General features: G+C 40.4%; 1 protein-coding gene across 4 annotated transcripts in view; it reads right to left on the bottom strand.

Annotated features, from left to right (window-relative positions):
* Positions 1–9,380, bottom strand: part of CENPP (centromere protein P) — a 245,062-nt gene that overhangs the window by 120,009 nt on the left and 115,673 nt on the right. The gene's annotated exons all lie outside the window — the stretch shown is intronic.

Below are 9,380 nucleotides of genomic sequence, written 5' to 3'. Positions count from 1 at the left end.
TTTCAGAAAACTCTAACTTAAATATAACACTTTTAGCACAGTATCAATGCTTTCTCATAGGGACAGTCCTGAAATACTCCAAATTATGCTTGTGCTATGAAACATAATCACCTTAATCTTGAACTACCACAAAAACTAGATTTTAAAAAATTTGGAGCATAGTAGAAAAATATTGCATATATGTAAGGTAGGGTGGAGAGTTTGAACACCCAGGTCAGCAACAGGTAAATGGGTCTTGTTCTTCCTAGTGAGGGCCTACAACTACGGCACTGCTGGCACCCTGGACTGGACTGCTCTGGGACTGAAGTGGGGGATGGACTGTCCTCTCCTTTGCAGAAGGTCTCTGCCCACAAAACGCCAGGAGCACCTGCACCCCACTCCCACAGTGGGGCACCCAACAATGTCTGCCAACCTGCCAATGGGGGGGGGGGTGCAAGTGGTGAGGGTGGAGTCTCATGGCAGCTGGCTGAGAACAATGCTCTACAGGAAATTTACTTAATTTCTAAATTCTGACCCAAGTTTGGAAACGTGGAACAAAACAGTTACTTTGTTTGTAAACTATAGGGACAAGATCAAAGTGTGATGAATGTAATAGAAGGTGGACTGCTTGAGTGGCTCAGTTGGCTGAGCATCTCAACTCCTGATCTCCGCTCAGGTTTTCATTTCAGGGTCGCGAATTCAAGCCCCATATTGGGCCCCATGCTGGGCGTGGAGCCTAACTTACGAAATAAATAAAATAAAATAAAATAAAATAAAATAAAATAAAGATAATAAAAGTTAACCACCAGTAGTGATATGACAGAATGAGCCCAGGGATGCAGAGCTTTGAGTTGGAAGAACTAAACCAGAAATTCAAGTCCTTTTATAGTCCTGGTAAGTGACAACCTCTTTGAGTCTGTCTCCTCATCCACAAAGGGTAATGGTGACAATACTCATCAGTTAGGCTGCCCTTAGGATTGAATTAAAAATGTATATGAATTTTCGCAGAATAAGAACAAATAATACTAAAATTTGTATGGTACCACAGAAGACTCTGAACAGTCAAAGCAATCTCAAGAAAGAACAAAGCTGTCGGTACTGCAATCCTAGGTTTCAAGGTACCCTACAAAGCTATACTAATCAAACAGTATGGTCCTGGCACAAAAATAGACTCATAGATCCATGGAACAAAATACGAGCCCAGAAATAAAGCCATGCTTGTATGAGCAATTACCCTACAACAAAGGAGACATGAATATACAATGGGGAAAAGCCAGTCTCTTCAATAAATGGTGCTGGGAAAACAGGACAGCTACATGCAAAAGAATGAAACTGGGCTACACTCTTACAGCATACACACAAATAAACTAAAAGTGGATTAAAAACCTAAATGTGAGACCTGAAACCATAAAATTCCTGAAAGAAAATATAGGCAGTAATACCTCGAACATCGGCCATAGCAACATATTTATAGATATGTCTCCTGAGGCAAGGGAAAGAAAAGCAAAAATAAACTATTGGGACTTCATCATAATAAAAAACTGCACACCAAAGGAAACCATCAAAAAAAAGGGGGGGGCAATCTGAATGGGAGGAGATATTTGCACATGACATATGTGATAAAGTGTTAGTATCCAAAATATATAAAGAAAACTTACACAACTCAACACCCAAAAAGCAAACCATCCTATTAAAAAATGGGCAGAGGCATTTTTTATTAGAGACATTTTTCCATAGAAGACAGAAAGATGCCAACAGACATGTGAAAACATGCTCAACATCACTCATCAGGGAAACACAAATCTAAATTACAATGAGATATCACCTCACACCTGCCTGAATAGCTGAAATCAAGAAGACAAGAAATAATGAGTGTTGATGAGGATGTCAAGAAAAAGAAACCTTATTACACTGTTGGTGGGAATGTAAATTCATGTGGCCAATGTGTAAACAGTATGGAGGTTCCTCAAAATTAAAAGCCGAAGTACCATATGATCCAATAATTCCTCTACTGGGTACTTACCCAAAGAAAATGAAAACACTAACTTGTAAAGATTATGTACCCCTGTGTTTACTGCAGTATTCACAATAGCCATGATACGGAAGCAGCCCACGTGTCCCATAGATGAGAGGATAAAGAAGGTACGGTGCATATATATATACAATGGAGTATTACTCAGCCATAAAAAGAATGAAATTGTACAATTAGTGACAACATGAATAGACCTGGAGGGTATTATGCTAACTAAAATAAGTCAGAGAAAGACAAATACCAGACGATTTCACACATATGTGGAATTTATGAAACAAATGCACAAATAGATTTAAATACAAAGAATGGTTGCCCTAGGGGAGGTGGGTGGATCAATGGGTAACAGGTGAAGGGGATTAAGAGGTACAGCGTTCCAACCATAATATAAGTCAGTCATGGGGATGAAAAGTACAGCATAGGGAATAGAGTCAATGATTTTGCAATAATGTGTGCGGACAGATAGTGACTACACTTACTGAGGTGAGCGCTGAGTAATGTACAGACTTGTCAATCACTATGTTGTACAGCTGAAACTAACAGAACACTGTGTGTCAACTATACTTCAATTTAAAAAAATTACGTGAAACTGCTTTGTAAACCGTAACGGTTCATAAAATATGAGTAACTACTATACTGCAAAATTACTGAGTAATGAGACAAATAAAAGATTATGAAGCTGCTAACATGAAGAGGATATATTACAATGATAATCATTTTAAAATTAAAATATTCTAAAGTTCCAATAGTTCCAATAATTCATTTTGCTCTAATATATCAGAAAAATACAACTGTGATACCCCACCACTTGTAAGAACATAAGTAAAATGTTCACTGAAATTTTAAGAACCCAGGTCTTAAAATTAATAATTCTTTTTTTGTTTTGTAAGATTTTTATTTATTTGAGAGAGAGAGACAGGCAGCAAGAGAGGGAACACAAGCAGGGGGAGCGGGAGAGGAAGAAGCAGGCTCCCAGCAGAGGAGCCCGATATGGGGCTCGATCCCAGGAGTCTGGGATCACGCCCTGAGGTGAAGCCAGATGCTTAAAGACTGAGCCACCCAGGCGCACATAAAATTAATAATTCAATTCATAAGGTTAAACAGATCAGTCTACTATGTCAGTAGTAGAGCTTAAAGTAGCTAAGTTTATCTTTTTCTAAAGAGACAGAACAAAAAATTTTTAAATGCTGGAAATGATTCCTGAAATCACTGCAGTTAATTTCCTGTTATTAATGTTGTTTTTCATCCCACAGCTGTTAACCATTTTTGGTTATAACTTTACAAAAACACAAATCACTAATAAAAATCATAAACAACCAAACCAAATTTAAAAGTTTTCTGCCACAAATCTATTCTATGGCAAATATAAAATATTACTCACTTGAAATCCATTAAAGTTTGAAAATAAATCACTACTACACCTTACTGGGCTTATAAAGGACTTCAAGACAGAAAAAAATCTCAAAGACAACCCATCCATATTTTCTCCCAAATACTACAATAAAAATCATCATTGAATTCATGGAAAAAACTTAATACTTTTTGAAAATCACCTGAAGTCACTAAAACTAAAGTTTATTTTTTTATTTTTTAAAGATTTATTTATTTGAGAGAGAGAGAGAGAGAGTGAGTGAGAGTACAAGCAAGAAAGGCAGAAGGGAGAGGGGGAGAGAATCTCCAGCAGACTCTGTGCCAAGCACAGAGCCCAACCTGGGTCTCGATCTCATGACCCTGCGATCCGGACCTGAGCTGAAACCAAGAGTCAGACGCTTAACCAACTGCGCCACCCGGGGGCCCCTAAAGAGTGTGTGAGTGTGTGTGTGTGTGTGTGTGTGTGTGTGTGTGTGTTTTAAATCAAGTGTATTCCTCCTAAAACTACTGCATTATTTTTCCTTCCTTAATAATTCCAACTTTTTTGAAAGAACTGCCTTCCTTCTGTCCTTATCACCTCTACGCTCACGTAGTCCTCAACGTACTGTACCTAACTAACCAATTCTCTGTTTCTCCCAAATCGTACCATGTGGATAAGCCTGACAATGCTTTCACCAGCACTTACTAACATAATCCTCACAGCACTGCTACGAGGCAGGCACCTGTACTTGGTACCTGTTTTTCAGGTGTGGAAACTGGAAAACAAGGTTAAATGACCATGCCAGATCTAGGACTTGATCATCACCTTTACCCACAATGACACACTGGCTTGGTCAGTGCTCATCCCTATGAAACTCTGTATGGTGCTTACTTCTGGAGAGTCTTTGCTACTTGGCTTCCAGAGACACCAGCTTTCGGGCTGCTCTTTAGTGGCTAGTGTCCCCCAATATTCATCTTCTGGCCTTCTTTTCTCTGTCCCCCTGGCCATCTTGTCCATTTCTACGCATCAGCCATACCTTTAAGGGAAGGCCTCTGAAGCCCACATCTCAATGTGGGCCTCACCTGGGAGTAAATAACTCTTAAAAGTAGACCCAAACAACTGCAGCTTTAAAACGCAATCAAATCAACCCTAAACAATTCTTCAGACTGTCACCATCCCTCTTGGCCTTCTCTTTCCCAGTTGCTCGGGAGTATTCCGCCCCTCTTGCACCTCTGCAGCAAGTCCTGCCGCACTGCCACACCCTCGTCATTCTCACTATGTCACAACTGCTGTATTTCCTGGTCGGAATATCAAAAATCAGTTCCTGGCCTCGTTTTGCCAATCCAAATCTAATATGATCAACCAAAGAGACCTGCACGCTAGCTGGATTAATTACAGTCAGTCTCCGCGTGGAAAGCCTCGGATAGTTCTCAGTGATCACTGAATTACAAAAACTTCTTAAACTACCTTTCAAGACTGTCCATGATCTCCAACTTGAAAATAATGATTTTAAAAATTTTAATTCCCATAGTTAACATTCAGTGTTCTATTAGTTTCAGGTTCTAATATAGTGATTCAGCAATTCTATGTATTATCAATGCTCATCACAGTAAATGTACTCTTAACCCCCTTCACCTACTCAGATAATGGTTTTTAAACTTTTTATTTCATGTTTATATCTTTTTATGCCCCAGCCCCAAGATAACTTACTGTTTCTCACATACACTCTGTAATTTCCGGCTTCTCTGTACTTGTGATGCCATCCTCTGCATCCACCAAAATCAAACATGACCTCAAACGTCTGGGTCAAAAGTCACTCACTCAGCAGCTCTTCCTGGATTCTACCAGAGCAGATGTGGCTTCTCAAACACCCCATCCAAATCTTCCCAGTACGCTATGCTTCTCTTTTGCACGATCACAGTCTAACTTAGCTCAGCTGGTTATTCCTGGCCTCTTCTCACATTCTCCACAGTGCTTTAGCCATGCTGGGTGCAAGCACTGCCTCCTCATCTGTGCCCAACCCTCACCAAAGGCTAGCACACTGCCTTGGTTCAATACATTTCTGAATTACATCACTGAAGGGAAAGGAAAAGCTTTTATCCTCATCGTAAGGACATGATCATTTTTATCCTGCACATCTTCTTTCTTCCTGGCATTGACCCATCCCTCCAGTTCTGCCGCAAACCGTGCTTTACAACAGTCAGAGGGCGCACATTCAGTGTTATCGTGGGGATTTAGGACAGTTCCTATCACAGGATCTGGGGAGCTTCGAAACAGACCCTCCTTCCCAATCAGCTCCAACGAGTGCTCAAGCAAGGTGTGCATTCCCAGCAGTGAACATGGAAATAAAGAGAACTGCTTTAAAATGAACCCTTCCCTAGACAGAGGAAGAGCTTAAAGAGGGGCCAAAAGGGCAGAAACACAGGGACAAATGAGGGCAAGAAGCAAAAGCAATGTGCCATTCCCAGCTTTCCATGCAGGGCACAATCAGTCACGTGAAGTCCTGATATGAAGACTTGCATTTTGAGTCCTTTTTAAAAGGAAAATACAACTGAAGCAAAAGCAGACAAAACAATACAATGAATTTCCATGTACTTCTCAGTTTTGAAACTAATCAACTCATAGCCAATCCTATTCATTTATATTCCCATGTTATTTTAATAACAGCTTTATTGAGAAATTTAAAGAACACAGTTCATTGGTTTTCTTTTTTTTTTTTTTTTTTAAGATTTCTTTATTTATTTAAGAGAAAGAGACCAAGTGCGTGCATGTGAGCCAGAGAAGAGGCAGAGGGAGAGAGAGAATCTCAAGCAGACTCCCAGCTGAGCGTGGAGCCCCACGCTGGGCTGGATCCCACGACCCTGAGCTCAGGACCTGGGTCCTGATCAAGAGTCAGACGCTTAACCGACGGAGCCACCCAGGTGCCCCAGTTGGGTGGTGTTTAGTGTATGCAGGGCTGGCATCATCAACACAATCTATTTCAGAATACTGGATCACTCCAAAAAGGAACCCTTTACCCGCTGAAGGTAACTCCCCACCTTAGGCAACTGCAAATCCACGTTCTGTCTCTATGGGATTTCCTACTCTGGATGCTTCATATAAATGGAATCCTTCAATAGGCAGTGTTTTTTGTCTGGCTTCTTCCACTAAGCATGTTTCCAAGGTCCGTCCACGCTGCAGCTGTGTCCAGGCTGCATTCCTGTTTAACACGGAGTAACATTCCACTCTCCGGAATCCACAGCCCACATTCACTGACCCACTCATCAGGTGGTGGACATACAAGCTGTTTCCATTTCTTGGCTCTTATGAATAATACTGCTATAAATACCTGTGTATTACAAGGTTTGTGTAGACATCGGTCTTCACTTTTGGGTACGTACTTAGAAGTGTTAATTGGCAGGTCAATTTTGTGTTGAACTTTTTGAGGCACTGTAGACTACTTTTCATAGTGGCTGCACCATTCTACATTCCCATCAGCAGCACATACAGGTTGCAATTTCTTCACACCCTCACCAATACTAGTTACTGTCCTCTCGTACATTTTGTTGTAGCCCATCTTTTCAGTAGCAGCCATATGGTAATTCACTGTGGTTTTGATTTGCATTTTCCTGACGACTGGTGATGTCAAGCATCTCTTCTGGTGTTTGGTGACCATCTGTTATCTTCTCTGGAGAAATGTCTGTTCAGATTCTTGACCCATTTTTAAATTGGCTGTTGCTGTTATTCTTCTTCTTATTACTGAGTTGTCTCGTTCTCTATCTATTCCAGACACAAGTCGTTTATCAGATATAGGACTTGCAAAATTTGTCTCCCATTTTGTAGGTTGTTTTTCCGACTTCTTGATGGTAGGTATCCTCTGGCGCAGGACAAAAAAAATTCGATTTTCTTTTTATTTTATTGTTTAAAGATTTTATTTATTCATTTGAGAGAGAGGGACAGAGAGAACACACAAGCAGGGGGAGAGGGAGAGGGAGAAGCAGGCTTCCTGATGAGCCAGCCAGAAGCCTGATGTGGGGGCTCAATCCTAGGACCTGGAGATCATGACCTGAGCCAAAGACAGACACTTAACTATCTGAGCCACCCAGGTGCCCCAGAAATAAAATTTTTAATTTTGGTTTTGATGAAATTTCTTTTGATTCCTGTGCTTTTGGTGTCACAAGGTCTAATCCAAGGTCATAAAAACTGACATCTATGTTTTCTCCTAATATTCAGGAGTCTTTGCTCTTACACTTAGGTCTGTGTTCCATTTTGAGTTAATTTTTGCATGTGGCATGATGCAGATCAGGATATAAACCATGCTCATCACCCCAGAGGCTCTTCCACACCCTTCCCAGTCCACACCCCCCCCCCCCCCCAGCAAACGTCATTCGTTATCCTGCTCCGCCAATCAGAACTTTGCCACCGGGAGCACAGCCCTCTTCTTAAAATTTTTTAAATAAATTTTCTTAATAACTGTTAACCTTAATAACTAAGTAATGGCAGTTCCGCTTCCTGGGTCCATGTCTTATCTATATGTCTAATCATTTCAATACTTTGAAGAAACAAAAGTGTTCCTCTCACCTAAAGGGTACTTGCAGCAATATTATATAATTCCACAGAAAACACGGAGGATGTCAGACTACTAAGTCTCAAAGGTGACTCCAAGAATTCTCAGATGGGATTAAAGGACGGGGTTGGCTATGAAGTGGAAACCCCCAAATAACAGAAAGACAAAGATAAGGTGCCATATAGAACAAAGGGAACAACAGAACTTTGGATCTAGAAGCAGCCTCATTTAAATTTCTAGGATGAGGAAGCTGCTTCCCCAGAGGGAACAGGTGACTTCACACCTGTGACTCACGACAAGCCTCGGGTTGGTGAGCAGCTGTGACACTACAACTATGGGGATTTTACTGTCTGTGTCCATTCTGAGACCACAGAATAGTCTACCTCTAACTCCCCACTTATCTTAAAAAAGATACATATTTCTAAATATTTTCACCCCAAAAATGAGCCCATTAAATTTATTAGACAGATTACCTTATTTTCACCATGGGAGGGCAGTCTTATTCTAATATGCCATAGAAGTCTGAAAATGAAGACAAGAAAGCTAGACATAGCTTATTTTATTATTTTTTAAGATTTGTTTATTTATTTATTAGAGAGAGAGAGAGGGACAGAGCATAAGCAGGGGGGAATGGCAGAGGGAGAAACAGACTCCTCGCCGAGCAGAGGGACTTGATCTGAAGGGGGAAGTGGGACTCGATCCCAGGACCCTGAGATCATGACCTGAGCCAAATCAGACACTTAACCGACTGAGCCACCCCAGGTGTGCCAGCTAGACATATTTGAAAATAATTTTAAACACTACTTTCACATTTTAAAAAGGTAAACAATGACACTTCTCTAGAAGCATAAATTGTTATACATGATCTAATAAAAAATATACTTAGGAAACAAAGGAATGGCATATTTGAAAAATAGGACAAGCAGCATTATGCTTTGTATACTTACAAAATATCTAAGTATCCTCACAAGACTATAAAATCTTACAGGAAAAAAAAAAAAGCAGCCTCTAGCACTTACCGAGTCCATACTATATGTCAACAACAAAGTAAGCATTTTAAATGCAATGTTCCAATACCAAGCACTCAATCATCATGTTAACTTATGATGGTACACATGCACACACCAATCTCCAAAATCATAGAGAAATAAATGCAAAGGGCTTGCAACAATGAAAGTGATTTGGGGAAAGAACAACGATGGAGGATGTGTACTACCTAACGGCACAATGTAATGTAAAGCTGCGATAACCAGGGAGGCCGCAATGGGACAGAACTGAGAATCTAGAAACAGACCTGTACATTCATAGTTAAGTATATCCAGGTAACTCAATGGGGAAATAATCATCTTTTCAACATATTGTCCTGAGAGAGCTGAATATTCACATGCAGAAAACTGAACTCAGACCCCAACCTCATAACGCATACAAAAACGAACTCAAAATAGATCATGGACCTAAATGTAAAAGATGAAACT

Source organism: Ursus arctos, unplaced genomic scaffold (assembly GCF_023065955.2).
Source record: "Ursus arctos isolate Adak ecotype North America unplaced genomic scaffold, UrsArc2.0 scaffold_33, whole genome shotgun sequence".
Classification (NCBI taxonomy): domain Eukaryota; kingdom Metazoa; phylum Chordata; class Mammalia; order Carnivora; family Ursidae; genus Ursus; species Ursus arctos.
Note: the sequence above shows the minus strand (reverse complement) of the source record. Positions and strands in the feature narration are given on the sequence as shown.